At 38.5% G+C, this 18320-nt stretch overlaps 1 long non-coding RNA gene across 1 annotated transcript; it reads right to left on the reverse strand.

The window, feature by feature from the left end:
• Positions 1–5188: 5188 nt before the first annotated feature.
• Positions 5189–16824, reverse strand: LOC128314622 (uncharacterized). Its single transcript, XR_008296484.1, has 4 exons — positions 16711–16824; positions 7595–7682; positions 6110–6160; positions 5189–5281 (listed from the first exon to the last, which is right to left on the reverse strand). It is a non-coding gene; the product is annotated as an uncharacterized LOC128314622 (long non-coding RNA).
• Positions 16825–18320: the final 1496 nt, after the last annotated feature.

The following is an 18320-nucleotide window of genomic DNA, read 5'->3' on the forward strand; positions in this document are numbered from 1 at the left end:
ATGGACCTACAGTTCCATGAGCTGTCCATTAGATCTGGTAAACATGGCGTGCCTTGTTCCAAAGACCCATTATCAACACGTGCCTTAGGTTGTATTTGCAAATACTGTAATTGAAGATAGGATACGATGGTCTGAAATACGTTTCTTTGGTTGGATATAAGGTTAATCCAAGCTTGAGAATAGTAAAACTAAGTGGACCAAAGGAACACAGAGAAAACAAAGGCATGGTGGGGAAAGAAGATGGGCACATTGCATTATTTTGGAAGTGGAGTTATATACAATCAGAAAGGATAGCCATTCCTTGTTTCCCACCACTCACATCCTCTTCTTCTTCAACAGAAATCACTGGAGTCTTTTTCTCTAAATGTTAACATGACCCCATATTTGGAAACAAGTTATTGCTTCGTTAGAAATATAGTCATCGTTCATTTAGTCAAATACTTGTTGAATATTTGCTCTTATTGAACCGGACATTGTGCTATGTACTAGGATTTCACCTCTGAGCAAGAAAGAGAACACTTTTGCCCTCAAAGTTGGTGGCCAGTGGTTGAATAACGATATTAAAATAAGTCCTCATCACTTTGATACTAACATTTATTCAAGTAAATGTTGACTAGGTAACTATTCTAGTATCTTCACATATTCTTCAAATATGAGTATCATCAGAGATAGAAAAATATCATCATCATCCTCATTCCAGATATCTTCAAATAGTCTGTTGCATGGAAAACTATCTCAAAAGTCCTCTCTACATTTTGGAACTTAAATGGCAAAAAGAGTCCAAATATTTTGGTTTTATGGACACTCTGAAGTGACTAACTCTGTTGAATGGGGCACTGAGAAAATTCAGGCCTTTTCAATAAGTCGAAAAACACTGGTATATCTCTAGGTAAAGTCCTTGGATTGGAATTTCCTTCTGGAAAACAAGCTGTTCAACTGTGCCCAGAAATCAGTGAATTCCCTGAGAAAAACAAAAGTGTCTAGAATAGAAACACTTGCCAGTCTGACTGCACACTCCAAGAAGAATTTAGCACTTAATTCTCTCGTTGTATGGGATCTATGTAGGATGCATTCTCTAGTGAGAAAGAACAGAATGTGGTTGAGTCTAATGGGAAAGCTTCTGGTATAGAGAAAATCCACCTGGAACCTGGGCTTTCGGCAGTGCTAATTGGCCCTGGGCACGGCGAGATGCTTCACGTCATAATCAGATGTTAAGTGTATGAAAGGCTGATGAGGAAGAGGACATAAACTAAAATCGACTCCCCAAATCCCAGTATATTTTAAGGGTCTCAGAGAAATACATGACCATTAGTGTTACCTGGTCTAAACGCTCCGAAGGTATTTGTTAAAAAAACAGTTCATGTTTATATTGTTTAACATTAATGGAAAGGGTATAGTTAGAAAACACTGGTCTTCAATGTATGTATGAAACATCGTTCAGAAAACTGGGAAGACGATGGTGAAACAAATTCATAATATTCAGAACATGGATCCTAGTCTTCATCTTTATTTCATTCTTCATTTTCTGGAAACCCAACTTTCTTTTAACTTTAGTCTAACATGCATATATCTGAGTCACATTAGTCAGAAGAATTGTTCTTCCAGAACTGCAATGAAAAATTACCTTTCTGGGGCTCCTGGGTGGCTCAGTTAGTTAAGCATCTGACTTTGGCTAAGGTGATGATCAGGTTAGTGAGTTAGATCCCTTCATCAGGCTCTGCACTGACAGTGTAGAGCTTGCTTGGGATTCTCTCTCTCTCTCTCTCTCTCTCTCTCTGTGTGTGTGTGTGTGTGTGTGTGTGTCTGCCCCTTCCCTGCTCTTGCTCCCACACACTCTCTCTCTCAAAATAAATAAACTTTTTTTTTAAAAAACTACCTTTCTCCATGACATTGCAGAGCTTTGACTCTGACAAATCTAACCTACAATTTACAAAGTGATTATTTTTAAAAATCTCCCATTATTTATCTCATAGATTAAGGAAAATATAATTTCAAATGAGTGTCCCCAGAGAAATGCTGTAACTTTGAAAAACTAAAATATACCATTTATCCATTTATCTTTGGACAAGGAATTACTGAATATGGTATATGAATAAAATGTGTATGCTTTGAATATCAAAATATGTAGTAATTTCCTATTAATACTTGGATTTAAAGAGGAAGGGAGAACACTCTTATAATTGAGTCAACATTTGTACGGGTTTACCGTTTCTCTTTTAAGTGTTGCTATATCAAATCACGATTCTAGATACAAAATGGAATGATCAAGAAAAATAGTAAATAGGCAAAAAAAAAAAAAGCTAGAAGAAAAGTTTAATACATACCTATAAATTCCTAGTTGCAAACTCATATGAAAATATCCAGTTCCATGAAAGAACAATAGCTAAACTATAATCAGGGAGCAGTATGCCTGCCTTTTAGATTTTTGAGAACTCAAGCAACTTTTTGAAGCAAGCTTAATGTTTGTAAAGTCTGTTTGAGTTTGGAAATAGAATTTTATTTATTCAAGAGATTAAACTAGTTAGAAATGGGTTGCAAAAAGAATGCCGAGAAATCAAAGTTTTATCCGAGGAACAATCAAATTTCAAAAACAATCCACAATATTAAGTGGATTGCTTTTGAGTGTTATAAGTATATAGAATTTCGGAAAAGTTAGAAGAGCACACAGGAAGCAATTTAGACCGCATGTTGAGTCTGGTCTCTGGGGTCTGTGTATTGACTCTGTACAGTCCTCTCTGTGAACGTACACCTTAATTCCCTCTTATATAAGATCAGAGTAAGTTTTGTATATATGCAATTAGATTATTGTGAGAATTAAAAATAATTTATATGATATATCTGACACATGAAAGTGCCATTCTTCTTCTTCTTCTTCATGATGATGTAAATGAATATACCAAAATTTTATTTTATTTTATTTTTAACGTTTATTTATTTTTGAGAGACAGAAAGGGGCAGAGCGTGAACGGGGGCAGGCAGAGAGAGAGGGAGACACAGAATCTGAAGCGGGCTCCAGGCCCTGAGCTGTTAGCATAGAGCCCCACGCGGGGCTCAGACCCACGAACCACGAGATCATGAACCTGATCGGACATTTACCCAACTGAGCCGCCCAGGCACCCCTCAAAATTTCAAACTGAAGTTCCAAAATTTCAAGTACATGCCTCAATACATTCACATTTCAAAATCATTCAAAAATGTCCGTATTAAAAAAAAAACAAACAAAAACAACCTTCTATCAAAAAATATTTGAAATTGAATGTAAAGAAGAGGAATTTATTAATTGGCACTAAACCTGTGGGAAATAATAAAATGCATGTTGAAATGCAATTTTAGAAATTTCTTTGGAATTTGAGAGGACTCTGAAGAAGGCCTATAGAAGTACAAGGCAAGATGTGGGACGTGTGAACTGAAGTACGTATCTGCCAACATCAGAGCCTTTTCTAAGATTTAGAAAAGTATCTTTACTTCAATTAAAAGAGTAGAACACTGTTGCTTTCAGTAATCCCAAGCATTATGGGGACACTACCCTATTAAGACTAGAAAATAGGTGTAGAGGGATGGATTTTCCTTAGGAACAATGGGGACCCATTTTCTAAGGCAATAGTCTGAGGAGAGAGAGGGGTCAAAAGAAGAAATTTTCACAAGTATAGGCTGGACAGAGACAAATAGAATAACAAGGAAAATTCAGTTAGGGTGGCAATGGTCCAAGGAAATTTGAAAGAAGTCAGTTCAGCTAGAAGACTTTGCAGACTGCTGTTTCACCCCCCGCCCCCACGGGGTTGGTCAAAGTTTTTTTCTCGTCCTTGAGATCTTTCCGGACCAAAATCGACTATAGCATTTTCCATTGCCGGAAGGAGAGAAAACCTTTCCACAAAGAATCTTCTCAGAAGCACAGAAGGAAGAACCATATACTCAAGCCAGAGGGCTTCACCCTCTTCCCAAATAAGAATGAACTCTTTTTTGTGGCACGGAGTCTAGAATGGTCTTGGAAGGTACCAGTTTCTTCTTTCCAGACACTTAGCAGATTGGCGAGTACACAATAATGGGGGGGACCATGTGCAACGCAACAGACAACTTTTCAGTAGCAGTGACAACATCAACAATACGTTGAGGTTAAGAAAACTTGCCGTGTGGCGTATAAATTATAAACACTTAACCTGATTTGGGAGATGGTTTCCACGTGAAATTACTTCCTTCCATGCTGTAATAACACATGATGCCTGTGTGTTGAATATCCCAAATTGAAGGTCCTCCAAGTTTTCCTTAGGTGCTTCTTGGACTTTCATTCCCCAATTTCTTCTCACTAGTGTTTGATGATACCAGGCCTACCGACGACGTTGAATGATGTCAGGTAGCATCCGAAACCCAGTCCAAGTATTAGATAGAACTAGCAGCCAGGTTAGACCAGGGAACATAATCCAGGAACCAGGACATTTTGTACTGGGGGATCTGGGCATTTCAAGACCAAACAGACAGACAGAAGGACAGAAACACTCATTGGTCCAGGAAGCTGGTCCAGGAATCAATCCAGGAAGCTGGATTGATTTAAATCTCTCTGCAATTTATTTAAGTCCTCAATTCGCAGTGGTGAAGGTATTGGATGTAGCAGGCTTGGAAGTGATAATTACTGTCTAAACAGGTTATGCTAGTTTGCACAGTTACTGCCAAAACATCTAAAGCTAGGTTCCATGGTTAAGTGTCCCTAAATTCCTATAAGGATGCCATGCCTCATCCAGCACCAGGAAATGATAAGGCCTCTTGAGCGTACTCAGAGTTGAAGAAAATTATGGAACCCATAGTTGTCTTCGATATTACCTACATAAAACCAAGACTAAATTCTATTTCAGTTTGTTCCAGGTGATGATTTAAAAATGAATTTTAGAGATGGCTTTAACTACATGCCTCAGTTTAGACATGGTTAATTCTTCTTTTAAAAATGTGTTTTATTCGAATATATAAATATTAAAGTTCTATTATATCAATTCAGCCAACATTCAAATATCGGTGGTACTATAATTTAATGATACTCGAGATAGCTTATATGATAATATAGTAATTAATGATCTCTTGGTCTATTGAACTTTCTGCTTGATTAGTATTTAGTCAGGAATGAGGAGGAGAGAGGAAAGATAGTTTTTCCATTTATATCTTGTTTAACAATATTTCTAATATATATTAGCACACATACCTGTTTTAGTACATTGAGTAGGGTGACATAAATGAATCCTTCTTTGAAAACTCATGAATTTGATAATGCAGTCCTTCATTTTAGTTGCATACGCTGTAATTGAGGGTGTGAGCTGAAAATTCTTCTGATTTCAAAGTTAGTGTGACATTCTTTTAAATTTGTTTTTTTTTTAATTTTTTTTCAACGTTTTTTATTTATTTTTGGGACAGAAAGAGATAGAGCATGAACAGGGGAGGGGCAGAGAGAGAGGGAGACACAGAATCGGAAACAGGCTCCAGGCTCTGAGCCATCAGCCCAGAGCCCGACGCGGGGCTCGAACTCAAGGACTGCAAGATTGTGACCTGGCTGAAGTCGGACGCTTAACCGACTGCGCCACCCAGGCGCACCACTTTTAAATTTGTTTTTCCTGATCTTCCGTTCAGGAATACCTAAGTACCCACACAGCAAGTTGGAACTGAACTTTCTTACCATCCCAAAGGCAAATCTCCAGTCCCTTAAGAGACCTAATGGAAGTAAGGTTGTGTCTGAAGGTCAAAATGTCCACAAGTGGGTGACCTTCAGGAGAGACCTATCTTTTAATTTATGTCATCATTCTGTGTGGTGTATTTTTCTTCTTTTTTTGTCAGAGTGATGCAATTCCAGGGGCCAAGAAGTAGTACTAGATAGTAGAAATCAATTATTTGACTATTTAGTGTTGTCTCTGCTTGTAATCCTTTGGAACCGTGTTTGTAGATGGTTGGGGAAGATTCTATCTCCTTCACAGGTAATGTCAAGTCATATCATAGGTATGCCAGCTTTCATATTTTCCATTTATATCATTTTCATAAGTGCCAAATAGAGAAGACAATGCTTGTGTGTTTAAGTTCCAGTCACTGACATTAGGCTAATAATTGGTTGTTACTACAAAGGTTAAGGACTTACCTGTCTGCATTTTCATTTCTTAGAAGTTTCTACACCTTTTTGTTCCTCGTTCTGAAATTGCCAGGGGAGAATAAAAATCACTTACAGATTTCCATTTTGGGAATCAATGGAATAAGTTAGCTAAAAAACCTATTTCCTGAGGTAATTTCATGTTTTTAATTTGAGAAAGACAGAGTGCAAGTGAGGGAGATGGGCTGAAGGAGAGAGAGAGAATCTCAAGCAGTCTCCACCCTCAGCACAGATGCAAGGCTCCACTTCACACCCGTGAGCTCATGACCTGAGTGGAAAGCAAGAGTCAAAAGCTCAACGAACTGAGCCTCCCAGGCACCCCTGTTTTCCTTCTTAAGATTGGTCTTCTGATAGGAAAACTCATAAGGTAACGTCACCCTAAGATAGTCAACTTCACCTTAAAATGATCCACTTGGCCAAGATAGTCAACTCTGATGACTGTCCAGTGCCTCCTTAAAGAGGAGGCTGAGCATATAGAAAATCAAACTGAACTAGTCACAAGATACTTGGCAACATCACAAATCTATCACAAATGTATTTGAAAAGATCCAACGTTGTTGTACGAAACTAGTCTGTGGCCTACGATCCTTCTCCCCATGTTTGTTCCCAAATCACCATCATTGCATCAAACAGCATAATCAGTTCCGTCCTTTCCTCCTCATCTATTTGACATCCTTTATCAGAATTTGCTCAGAATTTATGACTCACAGAGAGCCAAATTAGGGCAAATGGAGAAATGAGTAAAAAAGAAAAGTTGCACACAGTAGGTGTGTCCTAGGAAAATGGCACTGGCCACCATCCCCACTTGAGTAGGATTCACCAAAACTAGGAATTGGGATTTGAACCTTATAATAAAACAGATACACAAAAATCCATGCTTTTATATAGTTCATAAGACTTCTAGCCAGAATGTTTCCAAAATGCCCATTTGAAAATGGGATTTCATAAAACTAAAACTAAACTCTAGTTTCAAACCCGAGTCAAACTTTACTGCCTTTGGTGGTGGAAATCAGTAATGCAGTAGAATTCCTCTTAACGATTCGGTGAGGACCTTTTATAATAAATACTTAAAGCATCGACCTCACAGATCCATTCTGTGTAAATCTCTCCGAGTAAAGCATTCTCATTCATTCATTTAGCAAATTTCAGTTGCTCTACTGAATTCTATTACTCTGATCACTGCATTTGAAGATCACTCAAGACCTGACAAAATTGTTTTATGATAATTAACAAACTAATTAGCTTCTCAAGACTACTCTGGAAATAATATACAGAGAAATTAAATAACGTTTCTCCTTTATTTGAGTTCAAATGTCAGACAGCATATGATCCTTATTTTCAGAAAAAAAAATAACCCCAACATAGATATTTTAGTTTCTCTAAGAAAAATGAAGAAGAAAGCTACCCAGATGATCTCAGCTAGCAAATACCCTTTGCTTACTTATTTCTGCTGAAGACTGTTATTTGAATGATTACCTTTAGCCTTTCCTCATTGTCCAATTGCTTGAAGCACAAAGAAATGTAAAGAAGATGACCATATTCCAGTTCTCATTTTTGAATAAACCTCAATAATAGAAACAGAAAACAAAACCATGTCAACAGAATATCATCAGAACATCAAACAGTTTGTGAAGGTCTAAGTCTTGAAACCTCGATTCCTGAATTCAGAGCATATTAGCTCATATTCCATGGTGTCTGTAACATCAAGTACATGAAACCAATGGACGAAAACTGGGTGAAGGCAGAAGTACTTTAAAACTGGTTACTGTGGATTCCCAAAAATGACAATATTCATGTAAATATTAATAAAGACATCAAATCCAAATAGTACCTTAACCTTTGTGCTATTTTATTTTTCACGTAGTTCTGTGACTACAGAGGGATCAGTTGACTTTAATGTAACATTTATTAAAACATGAGAGGAAGGGTTTCCAAGATATTAGTATTTAAATCAATCCCCAAATTATTAGTTTTGCCTAGCACTCCTTAGGGAAGGAATCAGAGGAAGAAAATAAATTTAAATTAAAAACTATATATATATAAAAGCAATTTATGGTTCATAGTCTTCTAGAGAGCAGATTAGGAGATTAAGAGCAAAGTGAGAAGACTGGTTTTAGAGAAAAAAAAGCAGAGATAACTCCTCCTTTGCTCCAACAGGAAAGCTGACTAAAGAACATGGATATTTCAAAACATCAAGGAAAGAAAATAATGCATGATTAGCCTCAAATGCATCATTAATCCACTATTCTGTCAAATTCTATTTCTTCTGTCTTGCCAAAGAATAATCTCTACCATAACAGCCCTCCATACCAGAAAAAATAAAAATATTTATATTGCATTATTTACATTTGAAACAAAAATAAATTTAAGTAATGCGGGGAAAAATAATTTTATAATTTAGAAAATAAGATTTATTAAATAGAAGAGTGAGACTAAGAGAAATGGCACTTCTTTGAACCAGTAAATATAGTATCTGGGCTTTTTAAGAACTGGCAACATCGAGATGGTTTCTTTTTTCCAACAAAAATATTTACAGAGCATTTCCAAGTTCATAACATTTAAATAACTCATTTCAAGTTTGAAACACTACTTTCATTTTCATTCAGCTGTTTGGAGAAAACAATATCAGATGAAGTAAGTGATGCAAATATCTCATACAAAGATCCATTCATTCATTCATTTCACCCCACAAATATTTAGTGACTTCCTTCCATGAGTTAGGCATTGTTTGAAGTATTGCGTATAAAGAGCAATGGACAGAACCATTAAGATGCCTATTTCCTAGGTGTTACATCATAATGGGATGGGATGAAATATTATTCATAAATACCCTCCTAAATGATTGCATAAAATTAATATTAATGTCATTCAGAGTCTGATGGGCTACCATAGATTTAATAGATTAATAAGGACTTCTTCTGGAAGTTTTTTTTTTTCTTTAAGCTGAGACTCAAAGAACAAGGAGGAATTAATCATGAAGATGGGAAAGAAAGGCCTTTCTTTCTTTCTTTCTTTCTTTCTCTGTGTGTGAAGGGAATAGCTTTTACAAGGCTCTAAACAGGGAACGTGTATAGTATAATTGTGGTGCAGTAGCTCAATTTGATTAGAGACCAAGGAGTGAGCCGGAGAAGAGTAAGTAATGAGGTGTTCAAGAGAGATAGGAGCCAGACAGAGTTGCCAGAATAGGAGGAAAGCAAGTCAATTAGAAAGCTATTGTCACGTCAGGCAAGGTAATGATAGCTTGAACTGCCATAATCCTAATGGAGATGGGGAGAAATGGATGTTTTGGATGAGATTTTGAAGTTAAGGTCATTGGATCTACTAATGGAAGAGGAAATCAAGTATGCCTTCTATTTTTATGCATTTATGTATTTATTTTAAATTTTTTATTAAGTGACTGGATGCCTAATGACACCATTTACTGAAATGAGGAGGGCTCGGGCAGAAGATTTGTAGTGAAGACAATTATTCTTTTTTGGGATATTAAAATTTGTAATGCCCAGAAGAAATTCAAGTTTGGATGTCAGATGCGTAGATAAACATCTGGCCTGGGGTTTCAGGTAGAAATAGGGTCTGGACATAAATTATACAAAATTACCTGAGAAGAATGTGAAGATTGAAAAAGGAAGGCATGTAAGAATAGAATCTTCGAGCACCCCAATATTTCAAAGCTAAACTGGGCAGTATGAGGAAGCATGGGTGATTGAGACAGAGTGGCCAATGGCTAGGGAGAAAACCAGAAGGTTCTGTGTTACAAAAATTAAGAACAGCAAGAGTTTTCAAAGCTGAGATAGAATGAATTGAATTTATTTAATTTATTTTCAGGTTATTTCAATATTCATGAGCTCTGTTTTATTAACTTTCTTCTCTCACCTTCACCTGAATACACCCTTGCTGTTCTTTAACTCCTGCTAATCTTTCTGTGCTTCAGCAACGAACAAACAAGCTGCCTTCACCAGCGCTTTTAGGGTGACATCTCTCCACCAGCCCCAAGTGTGCACATGGACGGTGCAAATAAGAAAAGGCAGCCTCTTTATTTCCTGACACACCATGTGAACGTTAGCATGACTTTTTTAAACATGGTGGAGATGCATCCAGGTGGAGAGGGGAGATGTCACCCTAAATGCCCTGCTCCACCCATTTATCTCTTCAGACTTGGTCTATTTCTGACCCCAGAGAAAGATAACCCATGGGTCATAGGAGTCAGCGTTCAGGTTGCAGGGTTAGAAGTAACAGGGGATCTCAGAGTAGAACACATTTGCCTTTCTAGGGAGCATTGGAGTGTTGTTGGAGAATTGTGCTTATTCAGTCTCTTGGTTCCAATTAGGCTCCCTAGTGATATTTTATAGCAACCATAAGTAGGTAGTGCTATGGGTTGAATTGCATCCCTTCAAAGTTCATATGTCCAAGTCCTAACCCCAACCCTTAAAATGTGGCTGTACCAAGACACAAGGTCTTTAAAGAATTAACCTTAATTTAATTAAAGTTTTAATTAGCTTCAAGTGAGGTCACGAGGGTGGGCCCTAATCCAACACAAGTGATGTTCTTTTAAGAAGAGGAAAGTTGGCTACAGAAAGGTCCAGAAAAAGACCACATGAAGACCTTGGGAGAAGGTGGCCACCTACAAGCCCAGAAGGCAGGAGTCAGAAGACACAAACCCTGTCAACGTTGATCTCAGACATCTGGCGCATCTGGCCTTCAGGACTGTGACGAATTACATTTCTGTCTTTTACACTGACAAATACATGGTGCTTTGTTTTGGCAGCTGTAGCAGACGAATGTGGGAGAAAGTTTTCTACCTGCATGCAGTGTAGGTAAAGAATTACACAAGTCCGATCCCGAGTCTTAAAGACAGTTTCTTTGAATTCTCTTTCCACCTTTCCTGTTCCTCTTGATGTATAAGGCTGAGAATCGAATGAAACAAGAACTAGGCTGTGTCACTTAGTTGAGTAGTCAGGCATGGCATCCACGGTCAGAAGCTCCATTGCCTTTCCTGCAATACGTCATATCTGGTTAAGTGTTCAGTGAAGCTGGTCTTTGTTATAGATTGCACCAGACTGCTAGTATAGAAATATGGAAATGAAGTCAACCCATTTGCACTCTGGAGTCCAATCTAGAGCCCCAGTAACACGTAGAATGAATCCTTTTACCCAATGGTAATCATCTTTAAAGACGGATCAATATCAAGTTTCTTCCTTCAAAAAGTTCAACTATTCTCAGTTTCAACAATCAACTGTTCCCTCTTTATATTTCCAATATAGACCTTTTCTAAAGTCAGCACTTAAAAACTGAGTACTTTGACATTGTGAAGATGCATCATCTATATAACTTCATTTTTATTCACTTCACATATTTCAGTAAAACCTTTACATCTTGTCTGAAGTCCCAGAGTCTAGAACAGTGGTTCCCAGTAACAGAGATACTACCTCAAGGGAGAATTTTGGAACACTGAAGTGCTCTTTGGTGGTCATAATATTGTAGAGGGTTTCTGCACTTATTGAATGAACCACGCTAGGCACCGTGAATTGTGCATTTATAGTTGGACGTTGGTTTCTAATTATTGAGTCTAGAGTCCAAGTTAGTTTTACAATAAATTCAAAGAATTTTCTGTACACTTTTCAAATACTCTCACTTTTCCAGAAACACAACCCGTGTGAATTGAGAGAAAATTTCAGTTTGTCTTCTTCCCCAAGAACTTAACATCATACATCATTTCAGAAAATCATGCGACTCATGGGAACACCACTTATGGGACTAATAGATCTCTGACAGTAGGATCTCTGTCTTCACTACATGTGTAATTCACACAAACGTGGTGACTCTGAATACAGCTAAGTTTCTGCAAACTTCGTAATGTTTTCAATCTCAGGGTGCTTGAGTATTAATGAATAGAATTGCCTATCATTTATTATAAATTACTTTTTTATAGTTTCCATTTACATTCGAGTGAAGGTGCTATATTGATATGGGGTCATTATTTTAGTGAGTTGTATTCTCTATATTCTCTTTCTTTCAGAAAGTATTAAAAAATTGTATGTTTAAGGCAGTGTTTTACCTACTGGGGTTGACTTGTTTCTGATCATGATGATATGGGGGTTTGCATTAGAACTTCAATCTTCTTGTAGGTATGTGCCTCCAAAACATTAGAACCAAAAATCAGACCTCTTGCTATTTAAATCTCTCAACTAGTTTTCAGTTAAGCTGATTGGAAAGGAAGAAAACGTTTATTAAAGGTCTGCAAAAATGGCTATTTTTATTCGTATGTGCAACCACTTCAAGAGTTTTTGAAGACTGGAAGGAAGGTCATTATTTCAGTGATGTGACTCTCAATATACTCTCATTAGCAAGCATATTTTTTCATTGTTTCAACCTTAGACCTAAAACTCAGCATAATTAGCGGTATCTATTTTGGTTGGTCAGAAGCTGGTTCATTACCTAGCTAAATTCCATGAAGTTAATAAGGTTTTTGATTCATTATTTAGCAGATACATACAGCACTTCCTAAATGCCAGGAACCATTCTAAAACTTTACCAATATTAGCTCATTTTAGTTTTACAACAACTACCATTATTATCCCCATTATTATCCCCATTCTACAGAAGAAACTGAGGAACCAACAGGTTAATTTGCTCAAGGTCAGTGATATCCAGTAAGTTGCAGAGCCTGGATGTACAACTCGAGACAATTGGGCTCCAGAGGCTACGGGCTTGGCTGTACATTGCCTTCTGAAACTGCCATACAGCAAACGAGGAAAAGTTTGCATTAAAAAGTCTAACGGGCAAATGATTAGGATATATTGGTTTATCGTCTTAAGGGATCTTTAAGTTTCCACCTATGTTAAATAAATTGATCATCTTTTGTCAGGTATGGATAATTAATTGAAGACCACTTGCAAATAAAGATCAACTGAACTGTTTATCATAAATGAAAAATCATATACAAGTGTTGACTGAAATTTCCCCGCCCTGAAAGAGGAGGAAACAAAAAACACAATAGGCAGTATTAATTAGACTTGTGATAATTTGAGAAAGAGTGAGGAGAGGGAGGGAGAGAAGAAAGAAGTGAGGGACGGAGAGAGAGAGGAAGAGTATTTCATTGTATAACACAGAGCTTTGTTCACAGGACTCCGATTTTCAAAACGTGCGTGTGATATTCTGATCTTTGAATCGATTAGAACATTATGTAACCATTTAAGAAAACGATCCAGAATCCGTGTCTTGGCTGATTGCGAATGGGGGTTGTCATTGGGACATTGTTAAGAGAAGCGAGTTACTTGCAGGTATCGCTTAATTCCAGTTATCGTGAGAGTTTTCCGGGGAAGCAGCAATGATAGAAGGTGAATGACAAAAAATAAAATTTCTCCCAGCAAACACTATGGTTTTTGTTGTTATTTATTTTGCTGTTCTTTCTAAGTTTTCTTTGTTTTCGTCTTGAAAAATTTGTCAAACTTTCAGCATGTGCTTAGCCTCTTAGCCTTTGTTGACCTCCAAATACCACCATTGGGTCATGATTTACGTTTTCATGCCATTTTTCTTTCCCTCTACGGTAATCCTTTTTGGGCATGACAGCCGCATAGTTTCGTTTGATTTATCTGAGAGCTTAGAATTTGGGGTCTGCGTCTCATAATTTTCCAATATCGTTATAGTACAGTTTGATATTTTTTGCTGTTTGTTTTCTTTTCAACAATGGCCCTTTTACCTTTTTGCTTTTTACCTGAACAAAATTGTCATTTGTCCTAGACAGAAATAGTCACATGTCCTATCAATCAAGATAATATGAAGTCATATAGTAAGTCTACTTTCTTAGGCTAGTCAAAATAATATGTTTCACACATTTCTTATTGTTAAATCCAGATGAAGGTTTACACCAAAGAAATTGATCCCTGAAGAATAAACATCTATCTATATACGAGGAGATCTGGGTATTTAAGTAATGGAATGTTCTAGGGTCCTTCTATGATGACATTACGTTGTAGAGAATGCGTTTATTTTTCAGTGCCTAGTCACCTAGTATCCTACTAGTTTAGTTATGGTTATCAGCTGAAAAAAGTCACAATATGTTTTTCAACTAAAACTTATACAAATAGGGAAAACAGGGCAGACAAAAATCAGAAGCTACAGGTGCCAATATATTAAAATGATGAATAATCATAAATCTGGATTGCAAGACGGCCAATTGTTTTAATTGATTGTATTTGACAATAGTCAACAATATGCTTTTTTAATACCCTGTTTTCTAAGCTCAACGATACCTAAAACCTGGGATTATTAGCCAAATGGTTCCCTACCAGCTGACTTTGACCTAGAGGACATCTGTACCCTGTTTATCTTAATAGATTTAAATTCGTTCTTACATGAAAAACATCTATTCAATGTTCGTGAAATCATGTCACATCCACTCCAATACAAAGGCTCTACCCCAACTCTGCCCTATGATTCTAGTTGAATTTGAAAGACAATAAATAATATTTAAAATTCCTTAAGAAAGAATGTCACTCTCTTACAGATAGATTGGTTTAACCTAATTCCAATCTAATATAAATTCTTCATTTTAGGTCCGACAAATCAGTTTAGTTGTAATACAAGCATCAATAAAAGTATGTAGTTATACATTCCTAGTCACCCATAGGTATGCATAAATAAAACATGTATGTGTTTTATAGGCTTCTCATTTTAACATTGTGTGAATATGCCCATTTCAACAAACACTCTATAGCATGCCTTTAAAGTCATACCCTAATTCTCAATGGAAAACTTATAGGTCACATATAGAATTGACTTGTCTAATATCTTACTGCTGATTATGTCATTTCCAATATTGGCATTTACCAATTATACTGCAATTAACATTTTCGTGCCAACACTTTTGCACAAAGTTCAGCTTATTTGTTCACAAGTGGCTCGGCAAATGTGTTTATTCTCTGCTTCTTATTTTCCTGTGATCCATCTGCTGTCCTTCCCTGTCATGTATGGTGCCCAGGGAGAGTCACAGTCATAAGCCTCATCACTTGGGACTCTGGCTTTCCGTTGGTTTTGTCCAATGGGAGGCACTGGCCCGGCAGGAGAAGAGAGAAATCGGGACATTTATCTCTGCCTCCTACTCACTGGACCCAGGTCTGGCAGTGGCTGAGTTCCGTGGTGTATTCTCTTTCCCCTTTCCTTCATGGTTGGGTCTCTTCAGTGATGGACTTACCCTCTTTGTGGCAGAGGTAGGAATGCCTCCCCCGTGCTGCTAGTCTCTAAATAAATGTTTTACCATGCTTTGGTTCTCGTCCCCCAGACCATGGCCCCGTAAGTAGTACGTTCATTTGTCTCTCTTCCTTTATACCCTTTGAGTGAGTCATCTATTTTCTGCCTGGACCTGCTAAAATAGGCAAAGGGCTGTAATAGTATTCTTTGCATATTTGATATATTGTCACTCTTTTTCACAACTCAAATGTACCACCAGCAATGTGTAAGAATTCAAATACCTCTATAACTTGTAACTCTGGATTTTATGTTTAACTATTGTCAATACGATGAGCCAAACAGAAAATAATGCACAGTACCTTTTGGTTACTAAAGAGGACAAATGTGAAGAGTGCGTGTGTGTGTGTGTGTGTGTGTGTACATGCACACACATTTACAGATCAAGTAACTAGATAGTAAAGTGTCTAAAAAGCACTAGCTATAGGCTAGTGTTCACATTTCAGCTCAAGCACAAACTAGCGATGTGGATTGAGGCAAGACCCAGCCCTTCTTGTTTTGAAACATCTCTAAGCCTTTGTGAAAATTATATGTGACATAGAGATAACAATAATATTCGAAGTGAAGTGTTTGGATGAGACGTCTCCAGTCCCTTTCAACCTTGTGCCTGTGATCTTACATCTCCAGCAGTAACACCAGGACAGAAAGAAACCCTGGAGAGTTTTAGCATCCATGACAGACAAAGGAAACTCTACCTCATGTGTTGAGTCACTGAGGCATTGGTATGGCATGATTTTTCGTTTTGTTTTCTTCGAAGAACGGCAAATATTATATATTTTCTTATAAGGCCAAATGGAGCCAACTTAGAATTTTGCTGCGTTCAAAGTCCAATTCTGTCAATCAAAAGCAGGCATGCTAATAAGAGAAATGGATTCCCACATCCCTAGCAATTTGCATTTACTTATCCACTGCTTTTTCGGACCTCTTTGCTAGCAAATTTTGTTTTGTTGCCCTGGCTTTGTCCAGAAAGGGCTAGAAAATGCTCCCTGAAATTATCTACCTCACATAATAGAACACAATAGGTCGCATTATGTCTCTTAGCAGAGGGAGCTTCAGAGGGGTTTAAAAAGGCTGGGGGTCTTGAGGCACAGAGAGAAAATGGAATATTTCTGGGAAGATGAGAAGCAGGAACCTCCGAAGTAGCTCATTTGTACTGGAGGTAATGGTGTGAGAGAAAGGTAATGCCAGAGACTTTGAGAGGTTCAATGAAGTGGAAAAGGTGGATAGAGGGCGGACGATATTTTCTGCAAATGTCTAAAATTTTCAATATAAGGACTGAGGCTGGCGAGAACGTACAGCGTGTCACGTACTTGCTTTGCATAGGGGGTATGGTGTCAGTGACTCACCTTCCACAGGTCTTGTGCTGTAAGTTGTTGGGTGATGGATTTGCCCTGCATGCTCTGTCCACCCTCCAAGAGCGGAGCGCGGCTTGTGAGACATCTGTGTGGGGTTAGGAGGGCAGCTGGAAGCCGTTGGACAGAACGGAACCAACAGGCTCATGCCCAGATGCAACTTGCAAGCGGAGTGCGATCCGGGCTCTGCTGAAATGCTGAGCCACCAGGGCTGAGGAAGAAAGAGAAAAGTCTTCGGTGAGATGATTTGGAGAGATTAATGAATACATGGGTGGATATGAAATTCACTGGCGATAGTTTTCTGCCTTATTGGCAAGAAAAATAAGGCACTGAGACATCATCACACGTTTCAGTAGCACAGGTGGATGCTTTAAAACAGACCTAGGCTTCTGTGTTTAGGAAACTTAATTTTTAAATGTTTTTTTTTTTTCTGACACTCAGACGATCGGCCCTTACAACAAACTGTTATTGAAACAACAAAAGCCCCCCAACCCCTCCTAAGTAAAAAGCGCAAGGGGCCTCCAGCAGAAGCCTCAGACGAGCAGGTGAGCGGAAGAGGAGGGCAGACGGCAGGCCCTGTGCTCCTTGGCAGCCGGCCAGCTTGGCCAGAGTTGCCCGGGGATCCATGACCCTTTGGCTCTCGTGGGAGAGCGTAAAGTTCTGTCAGCTCGTCCATTCGGATAATTAGCAAAAGATATTATTTCCCTGCTCCATCTGCTTGCATTTTGGCCAATAATTGGAACACTGAATAATGTTCCCGAGTCCTTCAGCTCTCCGTCACCACAACCGAGCGCATCTCTGGGGAAAGACCGGGGGACAGAGACCACTGAGACTCCTCAGCCCTCTTGTGTGAGGACGACCATGAACCCTGAGGCCAGCCTCCAGTCTAGAGACAAGTCAGGGCTCACCGGTCAAGGAGTCTAAGGAGGCGGGGATGGCAGGGACACTTCATTCTGCTAATCCAGAGCTTACCCCCCTTACCCACAGACAAATGGCTGTGCAAACGGAGGGCTTAGTGACCCTGACGCCGAGAAAAGGAAAAGGGCAGAGCTATTTACTCAATCAGAGACTGAGTGTAAGAAATGGCTTCATCATGGTGGCTTGGAAACGTACTGTGGTTTCAAACATCCCGTAGCAGCCCTCTGGTGGATATTCCATTGCGGATTTCTCCAGACAAGGACCTTGGCTCCTCCTTCACTCTGCATGGGAACTCGTGCAGCGCACCGCACAATGGCACAATTAGGTCCCGTTGGCCGGCTGACTGAAAGCACTTCAAAGCAGAAGGGCTTTGAACAGAAGCAGAAAGGACCTACTTCTGCATTTTGACATGAGCGTTAAATCATCTCTTCAACTCTAAAGCGCTTCTCATATATGCATATTTTTTTCACTTGAACTTGGGAGCTAAATCTCAACAGGAGAAAATGCTTCCCGTCCACCAGAGCACTTTTTTCGTGCCGTGTGTTTTATTGAGTATCTACCATAGGCCAGCGTCTGTGCTGGGCGCTGGAGAGGGCTGGTGGACTCCATTTCTGTAAGGCGACCGCCGTAGATTCGCACGGTCAAGTGTTCTAATATATTACCGATACGGATATGTTGAGAAATAA

The sequence above is a fragment of the Acinonyx jubatus genome, chromosome A2 (assembly GCF_027475565.1).
Source record: "Acinonyx jubatus isolate Ajub_Pintada_27869175 chromosome A2, VMU_Ajub_asm_v1.0, whole genome shotgun sequence".
In the NCBI taxonomy this organism is placed as follows: Eukaryota; Metazoa; Chordata; class Mammalia; order Carnivora; family Felidae; genus Acinonyx; species Acinonyx jubatus.